Raw genomic sequence first — 14,068 nt, 5'->3', positions numbered from 1 at the left:
AAGATTGGCTTTATGACCTTCCACCGGGGACGGTCAACACATGGGTAGATCTTACACGCCTCTTCTTAGACAAATACTTCCCAGAAATGAAAGCCTCAGCTCTAAGAAGAGAGATAATTGGGATCAAACAACACAAAAGAGAAGCCTTTCATACATATTGGGAGAGGTTCAAAAAGCTTTGTGCCCGTTGCCCAAAGCATGGTATTAGTGAGTATCATATCCTTCAATACTTCATTGAAGGCATGACTCCTTGGGAAAGAAGACTTCTTAATGCTTCAAGTGGAGGATCTTTGACTGACAAGACCCCAACGGAGATTCGGGATCTCATAAAAAACATGGCGGAGGATTCAAAGCATACTAGTCTAGATGAAGATTGGTACACAGATGCACCTCGAGGTGTAAAAGAGGTGCACACTCCTCAAATTGAAGCTCAACTATCCGAATTGACTAAGGTGGTAATGATGCTTGCTAAGTACAAAGGTGTGCAATCCACACCCCGTCCCTGTGGCATTTGCACTCAAGTGGGACACCCGACTGATATGTGTCCTCAATTGCAAGAAGAAGAATATGAAGAAGCAAATGTTATAGGAGGCTATTCCGGACATAATCAAAGAACTTATGATCAGCCCCGAGGCAATCAAGGGTGGAACAACAACCAAAACATGGGTTATCAACAAAGACCCCCACTCCATTACCAAATAAGGCCTCCATTCTCACAACAAAATTACCAACCGAGGCAACTACAACCCCCTCAACAAGCTGGATCCTCAAATATGTCCTTAGAAGACATAGTCAAAAGCCTTGCCACCAGCACCCAAAGTTTTCAGCAAGAGACCAAGGCAAGCATCAAGAATCTTGAGCAACAAATGGCACAACTTGCTCAATCGGTGAGCAAAATGGAGAATCAAGGAAAGCTACCTCCTCAAACTGAAAAGAACCCAAAGCACAATGCTTGTGCAATTAGCTTGAGGAGTGGAAAGAAATATGACGGCCCGAAGATGCCCGAAGAAGAAGAAGAGGAGTTAGTGATAGAAGAACCACCAAAGAAGGATGCAAAGAAAGAAGAAATGGTGGAGAAAAAGAAGCCGGGAGAGAAAGAAGCAAAGATCACACCACCACCTTTTCCATCAAGATTGAGCAACAACAAAAAAGAGAGAGAAGATAGTGAAATCATGGCAATGTTCCGGAAAGTTGAAGTCAACATTCCTCTCTTAGATGCGATCAAACAGGTACCTAGGTATGCTAAGTTTCTTAAGGAACTTTGCACATCTAAAAAGAAACTGCGAGGTAATGAGACAGTGAAAGTAAGTGAAAATGTGTCTGCAGTTTTGCAGAAAAGGATGCCCCCAAAGTGCAAGGATCCAGGTGTTTTTACCGTTCCTTGCAAATTGGGAAACTTGTATGTCCCCCGTGCTATGCTAGATTTAGTAGCTTCAATTAATGTTTTACCATATTCTGTTTATAAATCTATTGGCATAGGCACTTTAACAAAAACAGGGGTAATCATCCAACTTGCAGATCGTTCTATAGTACACCCAAAAGGTGTATTAGAGGATGTTTTGGTGCAAGTTAATGAGCTTGTCTTTCCTGCAGATTTTTATGTGCTTGATATGGGAGATGATGACCATCCATCCTCGAGTTCCATACTTTTAGGTAGACCATTCTTGAAAACAGCAAGAACAAAAATTGATGTCTACAATGGTACATTGTCCATGGAATTCGATGGGGAGGTCATCAACTTCAATATCTATGAAGCAATGAGGTACCCAAGTGATGTTCATTGTATAAATTTTGTTGATATAATCCAACCTTTGACTGAAAAGTGTTTTGAGTTGACTAACCATGATTTGTTGGAGTTAGTCTTGAGCAGGAATTTTGATAGCAAGTCAGTCAAAGAAATTGCAGAAAATTTCAAGCTAGATGAAGAGTTGCTGGAAATTGTGGAGAGCATGGAAGAAAAGAAGCAAATAAGGTATGATAATAGCAATGTGAAATTGCCCATTTCTGACACAAAACTTCTTCCTTCCGTTGTACAGGCACCTAAGCTAGAATTGAAGACTCTTCCAGATCATTTGAAGTATGCGTACCTTAGGGAAGAGAAGACTTTGCCTGTCATTATCTCCAACAAGTTGTCCATGGTAGAAGAAGATGAGTTGGTGACTTTGCTGAAAAAAGTATAAGAAAGCTATTGGGTGGACAATTGCTGACATAAAAGGGTTGAGCCCTTCCTTGTGCATGCATAAGATCCTCATGGAGGAGGACTTCAAACCAACTCGAGAGGCACAAAGAAGACTGAATCCACCCATGATGGAGGTGGTAAAGAAAGAAATCATGAAGCTGTTGGATGCAGGTATGATTTACCCTATCTCAGATAGTAAATGGGTGAGCCCCGTTCAGGTAGTCCCGAAAAAAGCAGGGGTCACAGTTGTCAAGAATTCTGAGGGAGATTTGGTGCCAACCCGTGTGCAAAACGGGTGGCGGGTTTGTATTGACTATAGAAAGTTGAATGCCTCAACGAGAAAAGACCATTTTCCTTTGCCATTTATTGACCAAATGCTAGAGAGATTGGCGGGTAAATCTCATTACTGTTGCTTGGATGGTTTCTCGGGTTTTCATCAAATTCTGGTAGCCCCGGAAGACCAAGAGAAAACCACCTTCACTTGTCCCTTTGGCACATTTGCTTATAGGCGTATGCCTTTTGGCCTATGTAATGCACCCGCAACATTTCAGAGATGCATGATGAGCATTTTTTCTGAATATGTTGAAAACATCATTGAAGTTTTCATGGATGACTTCACAGTCTATGGAAACTCCTTTGATGAATGTTTGAGCAATCTAACAAAAATTTTGCAAAGGTGCATTGACACAGATCTTGTGCTTAACTATGAAAAATGCCATTTCATGGTGGACAAAGGATTGATTCTAGGTCATATTGTGTCCCGAAAAGGCTTGGAAGTTGACAAAGCCAAGATAGATGTTATCAAAAGTCTTCCTTACCCGACAAATGTTCGGGAAGTTCGTTCGTTTCTTGGCCATGCAGGTTTTTATCGGCGGTTCATTAAAGATTTTTCAAAGATTACAGTGCCGATGTGTCAACTACTCCAAAAAGATGCTGAATTTGAATTCACTCAGCCATGCAAGGATGCCTTCGATCGTTTGAAGGATTTACTCACCTCTGCTCCAATCATCCAACCACCTAATTGGGATCTCCCGTTTGAGATCATGTGTGACGCGAGTAACACGGCTGTAGGAGCAGTATTGGGTCAAAAGGTGGGTCGAGCACACCATGTCATCTACTATGCATCAAAGACCCTTGACAGTGCACAATGCAACTACACCACAACAGAAAAAGAGTTGCTCGCTATTGTTTTTGCACTGGAAAAGTTCCGGCAATACCTCCTTGGAACTAAAGTGATCATATACTCGGACCATGCAGCCATAAAGCACTTACTTACCAAGAAAGATTCGAAGCCGAGGTTAATACGGTGGATGCTGCTTTTGCAAGAGTTCGATATTGAGATCAAAGATAAGAGCGGGAAAGAGAACCTAGTCGCCGACCATTTGAGCCGAATAGTTCAACCCGAAGATGCAATCCCCATCCATGACACATTCCCGGACGAGCATTTGTTTGCTATCCAAACACCACCTTGGTATGCGGATATATGCAACTTCATGGTGACGGGAAAGTTCCCACCCGAGCTCACGAGGTCACAGAGAGATAAGATCAAAAAAGAGGCGAGAAGGTACATTTGGGATGAACCGTACCTTTGGAAACATTGTGCAGATCAGGTAATAAGAAGATGTGTTGAAGAACATGAGGTACAATCTATTCTCAACTTTTGTCATAGTTATGCTTGTGGAGGGCATTTTGGTCCTCAAAGAACTGCCAGGAAAATTTTAGACTGTGGATTTTATTGGCCCCGACTTTTTCATGACTCTTACACTTTTTGTAAAAGTTGTGAGAGATGTCAAATGACCAGTTCTTTGAGTTCCCGAAACCAAATGCCCTTGACCCCCATCTTGGTTTGTGAAATATTTGATATATGGGGTATTGACTTTATGGGTCCTTTTCCTTCATCCTTTGGGAATTTATACATCCTTTTGGCTGTTGACTATGTTTCCAAATGGGTAGAAGCAAAGGCAACAAGAACTGATGATGCAAAAGTTGTTGTAGATTTTGTCAAGGCTAACATTTTATGTAGGTTTGGAACTCCAAAAGCCTTGATCAGTGACAGGGGCACACACTTCTGCAACAAAACTCTTGGATCAGTTCTCAAGAAGTATGGAGTCCAACACCGGGTGTCCACAGCTTATCACCCGCAAACAAATGGACAAGCTGAAGTGTCAAACCGAGAAATCAAGTCCATACTTGAGAAAACAGTGAACACAAACCGCAAAGATTGGAGTTTGAGATTAGAAGATGCACTTTGGGCATATCGAACTGCATATAAAACTCCAATTGGGATGTCACCTTATAGACTCGTGTTTGGTAAAGCTTGCCACCTCCCTGTTGAACTGGAACACAAAGCTTTCTGGGCTGTCAAAAAGCTAAACATGAAGATGGATGAAGCGGGCGTTCAACGAAAGTTAGAGATCCAAGAGCTGGAGGAGATAAGAAATGAAGCATTCGAGAGTTCACGCATCTACAAAGACAAGACCAAAGCATTCCATGATAAGTACCTCTCTCGTAAGACCTTTGAGATTGGTCAAAAGGTATTACTCTATGACTCTCGACTTAAATGGTTTTCTGGTAAGCTACGGTCCCGGTGGGTAGGACCGTTCATTGTTACTAATGTATTTGATCATGGTGCAGTTGAGATTAAGAGTAACAAAACTGGAAAAGTGTTCAAAGTTAATGGCCACAGGTTAAAGGTTTTCTATGAAGGTTTCCAAGAGAAAGATATGGAGGTTGATAGCTTGGAACGCCCGGACTACATTGAGTGAATCTAAAGGGCAAAGTCGAGCCAAAGACTTGAAACAAGGGCGGCTAACCGAGAGGCAACTCGGGAGTATTTCTTTCTATTCTCTTTATTTTGATTTATTTCATCCGTGTTGCAATGTTTTTACGTCTTTTCGAGAGTTCCACGCAAATAACTTTTCTATTTAAAGATCAAAGAAAATATGTTTTTGTTTAAAAAAAAAAAAAAAAAAAAAAAAAAAAAAAAAAAAAAAATTCGTGAGTTTCATGTTAACAGAAAGAAAACGCACGGGGTAAGCCAAAAACGCATGGTCATAATTTTGCCCATGCTTCCACTTCGAGGTTTTTAAGAAAAAAAAAATTCTGGCATGGGCTGGCTCCAAATCGCATGGGTAAGGGCCAAAACGCACGGCCTAAATCCTAGACCATGCGTGTCATCGCAGATTGTAGCAAACAGAAAAAAAAACGCACGGGCAATTAAAAAAAACGCACGGCCTAAACACACGGCCCGTGCGAATTGATCAAGACCCTTAAAAAACGCACAGCCTTCATAAAAAAAACAAAGGGGCACGGCTGAAAAACCCACGAACTCACGGACGAAGCCAATCGTGCATTCTTCGACAGTTTAGGTCGTGCGACTTGGTGAACACATTGCCATTCGATCAATCGTGCATTCTTCGTTTCCCTTTCTTCTCACATCGTGTTACCCTCCTTCCCTCTCCTCATAATTGTCGACCGATCCCCACAACCCTAGGCTAGGGTTTGATTTTTTTTCTCTCCAATTAATCCAAGATTGAGGCACAAAGGTATGTTACTATCGGTTCTTAACTTCATGATCTTCATTCTCTAGATCGATTTCTTCAATTAGAGGGTAAAAGATCGAATTTTCCTTCATAAACCCTATAAACCCTAGTTCTTGAGTTGTATAATTTGAATTAATTCTTGTATAGGGTTCAAGACCAAGCTTGGGGAGGTGCTTTTGGAAGGAAGATTAAAAGCTTTCATCTCCAATTTGACATTCCACCATTGAAGAGTTCAAGCCTTCTTGAGGTTGAAGATGAAGTGAATAATACAAGCCAACACCCCAAATCCAAGCGTTTAAACGGTAAATTCCTTCCATATCTCAAGTTTTACGCTTTGAATTTACAATTGTTTGGCTGGAATAATTGTGAATCCGTTCTTGTGCTTCATATAATTGTTCATTCGTGCTTGTCTAGTTGTGTTATCATCTTTGGGCACCACTCGTTTGTCATCAATCCGGTTTGTCATCATGCCAAAACGAAAAAACCCACAACCAAAAGAACAATGGGAATCCAAATATGGTGTCACCACCCTCATTCACAACTCTCTTGAGCAGCGTGAGCGATTCCTTCACCTCAAGGACCGCGAATATTCTCAACAACGGTTTGTAGATATTCCCACTCTCCAAGAACTAGGAGTTTATGATGGCGTCCATAAATTGTTTAGCAACATCGGCTGGGAGAGACTTCTCACTTTGGCACCAATGGAATCATATAAAAACACAACCATTGAATTCTTACAATCTTTGGAATTCAATGACAATGCCAAATGTCTCTCTTTTCGTCTCATGCGTTTGCAATTTAAACTGAGTCTAGACGATCTTAGTGGGTTTGTTGGGATTTCTAAATTCAATACATATGGTCCTAAATTAGGCTACATGCGAGAGAAGAACAATCTTTTTAAAGCCCAAGCCAAAGCCTTTTGGAAGGAAATCACGGGACTTGATGTGTATGAGGCTCGATCCGCCAAAGCATCTCATATCATCCATCCAGTCTTAAGGGTGGCTCTCCGAATTATTGCTAATCTTGTCTTCCCCCAAGAAGACGTTAGCAGAGCCGGTAAAATGGAGCTGGAAATTCTTTGGTGCATGGTCACCGGCTTGAAGAGACCTCATTTTGGCGCCTTCCTTGCTTCCAAACTCCTTAAGGTCTCCACTAGCGATTCGGGCCCTATTCATTGTGGCGGGATTATCTCCTATCTTGCCACCCGCCTTACTTGTGCCGAGCTTTTTGAGAGCAAGCGCCCGGGCCTCGAGAAAATCACACAAGGCACTAATGCCATCACCTCAAATGTCCTTGTAGCCTCATCTTTCTTCCGTCAAGAAGGTGATGGTAGTATTACATGGTTGGTACAAGGTGAGCCACACTTCCGAGTTCCTGCTGGGGATTTCAGCTCTCTCCAACTCCAGCAAGACATCACTCAGACTCGGTGGTGTCTACCAAAGAACACTTCTGCAAATTCCACCCCACGCGCCCCCATGTCCATCCCGAGAGCTCCTGAGCGGCCAGTCGTCGACCACGAAGACGACATCCCTATTGCTCCCACTGCGAGGGGGTCCACTTCTGTTGCCCCAGTAGAGACTGCACGTCATTTCTACACCAGGCGGGTGACTCCGTACCACGACATATACATGAGGCGTTTTGATCACCTTGATCAAGCTGTTGCTGACATTCGCGATGACGTTCAACAATTGACACAAACGGTACAACAAGCCATGCAGTTCATGCAGCGTTGGGCCCCTCGCAGCTAGTAGATTGCCCTACCCTCTCCGAGCATCGAGGACGATGCTAAATCTTAAGCTTGGGGAGGGGTCTTTGTACATTAGGTTTTAGTTTCAACATGCATTAAAATTTTTATTTTTAATTTGCTGTTTTCTTATTTTTATTTTCTTTTCATGCATTCAAAATAAAATAAAAAATAAAATAAAAAATAAAAAAAAAAATTCAATCTAAAGAAACCTAATCCTCTTGAATAAGTTGAAGTGGTAGATTAGTCGTGGCCTGAGATTAGAACTTGTTCGTTTTTATTAAAAATCTTGAAGCAACCTAATTTCACACGAACACGTCTCCCAAAGCTACTCGTGCAAAACAAAAAATGATAAGGTTATCAACACCGAATCATGAAGACAGATATAGTTTAGCCCTTGGAACACACGACCGGTCTTATGAATTATTGCTCATTCATATCCAAACTCCAATTTCAAAGAGTTATAAAATGAATATAAAATTTCAGTGACTTGAATTCTCCAGCGCTCTAAAAAGTCTTTTCTGTCTATTCCCTTCTAAATACCCTGCTTGGGGACATTGTTTCCGACTATACTTACGGGTCTTTGCGCGTTTACATCAGTCCTCTAAATAAAAAAAAATTAAAAATAAAAATAAAAAAATAAAAAAAATAAAAATAAATAAAAAAATAAAAATAAATAAAAATAAATAAATAAATAAATAAATAAATAAAAATATTATTAAGTTAATCTGTGACCTTTGGGATTCGAACAAGTAAACTCTGAGGGTGTTTTACACCTAATTGCCTAAAGCAAAACTGTTTGGGACTGATTGGGTTGAAAGTTCGCTACACGGGTTCCATAGAAAGTCATGAACTTAATAATAACAAATAAAGCTAATCTGTGGCCTTTGAGGTTCGGGCGAGTAAACCTGAGGGATCTCTTTAAATCTAGCATACTAAGGTCATCTGATTTGGATGTGTTGGTTGGAAGCCCGTTACACGGATTTCAAAGAAAGCCATGAGCTTTATTTGTAGAGAAATATAATTAGATAGTTTGTTTATATTTATGTTTATAGTTTAATTGAATAATGTGTTTGAAAGAAAAATGTTTGGCTGTAAACATTGGGACTGACTGTAAACTACTTTGACTGGTGTAAGTGGTTTGAAACATGTAACCAATCTGGGTAAATATTAGGGAATTTTTAGAAAATATTTTTTAGAAAAAGATTGTTGTCAGTCAACAAATAGCTGGAGTCGGTCATTGTCATGATTTGAAAAAGGAAAATGAGCATATTTTGCATCACATGTTTTCACGAGAGTAAGACCATAATTTGTTCCATGTGCTAACCTAATACCTGTAAAAGTGAACAAGTGTTGTAGCTTTTGATTTTGTTGAGTTGCGTTAGGGAATGGCTAAAAAAAAAAAAAAACCTTGTTTTACTTGTTATATATCTTTGTGGGGTTAATGTCAAGTTATCTCAAGGCCCGACAGGTACACCTTCGACTGTATGACATAATGAAGTTAATTGGATTGAATATGTTCGTTTGTTTTGTTCATAGCATTAACGTTTGAAAAAAAAAAAAAAAAAAAAAAAAAAAAAAAAAAAAAAAAACTTTTTGTACATATGTTATTTTCTTTAGTTCTTCTTTTATTGCATGTGCACATTCTTAATTCCATTTAGTCCTTTTCGTCCCTTCCATTCTTTTCATCTTAGTTTCTTTTTAGTCGCCTATCGCCTTCTCTAGGTCGATTCTCAATTTTGTTCTTTCTTGAGGACAAGAAAGGTCTAAGCTTGGGGAGGTTTGATAGGTGCATTTTATGCACCTATTTTGCATGTTTATTTCTGTCTTTTTATAGCATTCTACTTCATAATTCTTGCATTTAGTTGATTATTAGGGCAATTACATATTTCATTAAGAATGCCTGGTACTTCACTATTTTTGATTTATTTTGCAGGCATTATGGAGCTTGGATGCATGGATGCTTGGATGCTTGGAGCGTAGAGCTTTGGAACATGAAGATGGAGCCAACAGTGAAGACGTTTTGGAATTTTAGCAAAGAGCATGGGCCATGCCAAAAACGCATGGTCAAGACAAATGGCCATGCCAAAGAAAAACACATGGGCAAAAGGCATGGCCATGCTAAAAACGCATGGCCTCATGGCATGTCACGTGAACTTTAATAAAAGAGCAGGAGACGTCATTTTGAAGGAGAGAACGGTTTTGGGAGCAGTTGGGGCGATCTTGGGCGATTTCAGGGAGAATTCTTGGAGCTTTTGAGAAGACCTAATCATTGCAAACATTTGGATTTGATTTTTGTAAGGATTAAGCATTCCAATTCCATCTTCATTCTTGTTTGATTTGTTCTTAGCCATGTGTGGCTAAGAAACCCTAGTTTCTAGTTCTTGTTCAAAACATGTTGATTGCTTGACTTGAAGCATATGATTTGATGTTTAATTTGTGATTCTATTCTAGTGATTATGTTTTTGTTTAAACTAGAACCCTTGAATTTGATTTGTGTTTGATTGGCCACTTTCATGAATTGAATTTTTGTGCAGTTAATTAACTTTTAGGGCACCTAATCGTTCTATTGAGTTAATAATTGGTAACAAGCAATAAGTTTTCTTATTGTAAAACATATATCACATGTTTTCACACTTCCGAGCGTATGAGAAGAAATGAACATTGTTGGGAAGCTTGTACAAAACTTAATGCGGTTTTTCAATACAATCTAAGAGCGTGTTTAGGTTGAATTAGTAAAGCTAGGTCTAATCAAAGAGCGTGTTTTGGTTAGATAATTTGGCAAGCGAGAGTTATTAGAGCGTGTTAATATCTTTCAGTACCAACATAGAATAGCAATCTTGAATTACATCAAGTCATAATCAAGTTGAACAACAACATTGAGAACTAGAACTAGAACCATTCAATCAATTTGTTTACAAATCTATTTCATTTTCTGCATGCTTTTAAAGTAGATTGTTATTTAGTTATTTACTTTTGCAAACAAACCCCTCTTTGTGACCAAAGTACCTTGTGCAAAAAGGTATAGACTTTTGCCCCGTGTCTCTGTGGTTCGACCCTGCTTGCCTTGTACTACTTTTTAGTGCATTAAAGCAGTGTATTTGGAGTCTATTGTACCCCTATTATTTGTTGGGTTTGACACGCCTAACAATATACAACATATACTGGGTCACACCCGCTACTTCGGGCCTCGCCCGCTACAACGGCCCCGCCGCTCCAGGCCCCGCCTGGCTACGAGACCCGCTCGGATACAGATCTGTTTCACTTAGGCCTCGCCTGTCACTGGGCCTCGTCCACTAACATATACTAACACATAGGCATATCACAACACATAAGCTAACATATACTAATAAATCTTGTCCTGAGGCCTCGCCTATCTTGGGCCTTGCCTTTGTCCTGCTACTGATGAGTCATGGAACCCCGTCCACGCTCCTTCTGATAATGAGATATGGGCCTAGCCCACACTCACTCTTTCCTTAACTTGGGCCTCGCTTTTGTTCTGCTGCTAATGAGATGTGGAACACCATCCACACTCTGCTATTGGTGAGATACGGGACCTCGCCCACACTCACCTCTCTACCAGGCACATACATGTATCACACAGACAACAAGTATAAACTATCATATAAACCATTCCTTGGGCACCCTCCCGCTATCATTGGACCTTGGTCCTGAATATCATTCTAGCATTCTGCGCCTAGGGATAACCCCCGGGTCTTCCTACTCATAACTACATGGGTCGGCATTGTGGCCGTAGACCCATTCACACAAAGGGAAACTCACCTGGTACTACTGAACTTGTTGGTAACCCCATTGGATGCTGACTGACAATTCCCTGAACCGCTGCTCCACTAGCTCCCCGAGCTACCAGTACCAAAACATATATCACTTAGCTTAACTGTTCTCCAAAAGTCCAAGAACAGACTCGCCGAGTCCCAGGCAATCTTCAACAGACTCACCGAGCTGTTCTTCCAACTCGCCGAGTTCCTGCCCAACTTCATCCAACACGCCGAGTCCACCCATGTGACTCGTCGCGTCGCTCCAGTTCTTAATCCATTCAGTGGCTTTTCGAGCCATGCAGGGGTTCCAAATCATAGATCCATCCTTCTAAAGTCTATCCCTCTCGTAAAGGTGCAAACTTTACGTGTAGTTAAGGAGATCTAGGCCCAAAACACTCCAAACTCGGGTTTAGGACAACCATGCTTCACCTACACCCCCAAGACTGATACTTTATGACTCTCTAGGCCAGAATACACTTAGATCTGAAGTAGCAACTTCAGATTTGAGCTCTAACTCGAAATGGTTCAAGGACATAGCATAAAAGCCCCAAATCTCATAACAAACGGGAAAACTAGATGAAGAAGGGTGAAAATAACGACTTAATACCTTCAATAAATCTGAAAGGTGACCCAAACTTTGGATCCAAATCCAATCCTTGAAGCCCCGAAGATTCCTTCCTTCCTTCTTCCTTCAAATCACCCAAAAATGGCAAGGGACTTGAATATGCAACAATAGAGGCTGAAGGTTTTAGTTTCTGGATGAGAGAGGCTCCAAGGAACCCTAATGGAGAGAATAAGACGCTTAAATAGTGCCCAAAGTCCTGGATTTAGGGTTTCCCTCTTCAGACCGGACTCGCCGAGTCCTTTTTGCCGAGTCGGCTACTTAATCGATCCCCGGGATCCCGCTCCGACTCGCCGAGTTCCTCCCTGGACTTGATGAGTTGACCCTTTGACTTAGGTTTTTTCCTTTCCTTTCTTGGTCTTTCTGATTATGGGTATTACAGGTCAAACCCTTGACCATTAAGATGTGAATATACACTTTCACGACATGAAAACATGATCCTCACAATGTGAAAATGGTTGAGTCAGCGAGATACACGACGAGAGAGTGCGGCACGTGGCAGAAGCAAATTCTTTTGGGTGTCATGATGTGAAGTCTTCCAAAGTATAAATATGAATGATTTTGAAGTCATTTGGAGGGTTTTGGTACGTGTGATCAGAGATATTGCTCATGAGCCATTCTCCGGAGATTATACCGGAGATGCGATACCATTGTATGGATGATATGGGGCCGAGTACGAGATGCGTTGAGGTATCTTTTACCCCGTTAATTTATGATTTAAAAATATTATATTTATTGAGATATATTTGACCTGGTGGTTATGGGTATTCGTAATATGGTACTGTTACGAACCCGTTTGTAAGATCAGTGGGTAAATCTTACCGTTAAAGACTTAGTTGAGACTTTAAGGGTTATAAACCCTAATATTTGTGAAATATCCATTATGAGATATTTAAATAATGGATTACGGGTTAAGCCTATTATGATAATATTATGAGATTTGATTAGTTTGGTGACAAGAGGTCCCTAAGGGTAGCTAGTAGTGAGTTATGACAAGTTTTGAGAAACTTGTTATTTTATGAATAGGTGCTACCACACGATGATATTATGGTTTTTCAATCAAGCAAAATTGAACATTTGCCTTCAATTGGTACCCTCGAGTCGTTACCTAACCATATCTGACCTATTACCCTATCATCGAGCTTAGCAAACATATCTCTCACCCTTGTCATGTTATTGCTTGTTCCATTCTCAAGATACCATCGGTTCTTCTCGTTTTCTTCATGACGATTGGTAAAAACTTTTTCTTCATTTAGCAACACCTTTGTGCTCTCATTCTCGCCACACACTATAAGCAACAATGCATGTTAATCTTCCTGCATTTCTTACTACCATAATTCTCATAAGCTTTATGTATCTTTAGTAATATTGTTAACCCTTTACCCTTTTTTTGTTACATTCTGTCATTTATTTGGCTGCAATGATTGTTCATGATTCTCTACTCCTTTTGCTAAATTCTCTAAAATTCACGGTTAAATAAACATATAGAAAATCAGGATAAGAGATGTAAACATGACAAAATTCTCTAAAACTCATGTTTGATTGATTCTAAAATCACGCGAAAGAGATGCAAGGAACTCACATGTGGGGTGACTTATGTGGGCAGACGATTGGTTGGAAATCACTCTCAACCAATATTTGTAAATAATGTCACAACCCCCGTGTTCTTTGTATAATTAGTATGTGTTAGTAAAAATCAAAGAGTTTTTAAATGAGATTAAAGGGTTTTTGTTCACTGTGCATAACAAGCAGTGGGGAGTCTAGAACCTAAAACCACATTGTTCACTGTACCCGACGAGGTCTTATAGCTTGATATAATTTCACAATCATGTCATTACTAATTCTTCCCAAAACATTTTTTTCAATATATGACACCAAACTATCACTTAAAAACTGATCACTCATTTTGTTACGTACATCAGTCTTTACCAACTTCATTGCTGAAAATGTGTGTTCCACACTCGTTGTTGCAATGGGTAAGATCAATGCAAGTTTCAAGAGAATATAAACCTTAGGATATATTATATGCTTATGTACTTCGACCATCTTTTTGGCAAGTTCTCCAATGTTCTTCAATTGATTAAATCTTTCGTCTTCTCTTACATCCTTAATGTAATTTTTAAGTTCAACTTCAAGAACTTGAAGATCATATTTTGTTCGAAACTCTTCCTGATAAAGTGTAGCCATCTCCAAGTTATGCAA

General features: G+C 40.1%; 1 pseudogene; it reads left to right on the top strand.

The window, feature by feature from the left end:
- The first annotated feature begins 697 nt into the window (after positions 1-697).
- Positions 698-9,500, top strand: LOC128126173 (uncharacterized; annotated as a pseudogene).
- Positions 9,501-14,068: the final 4,568 nt, after the last annotated feature.

Source organism: Lactuca sativa, chromosome 5 (assembly GCF_002870075.4).
Source record: "Lactuca sativa cultivar Salinas chromosome 5, Lsat_Salinas_v11, whole genome shotgun sequence".
NCBI lineage: Eukaryota > Viridiplantae > Streptophyta > Magnoliopsida > Asterales > Asteraceae > Lactuca > Lactuca sativa.
The sequence above is the reverse complement of the archived record's forward strand: the minus strand, read 5'-3'. Positions and strand labels throughout refer to the sequence as shown.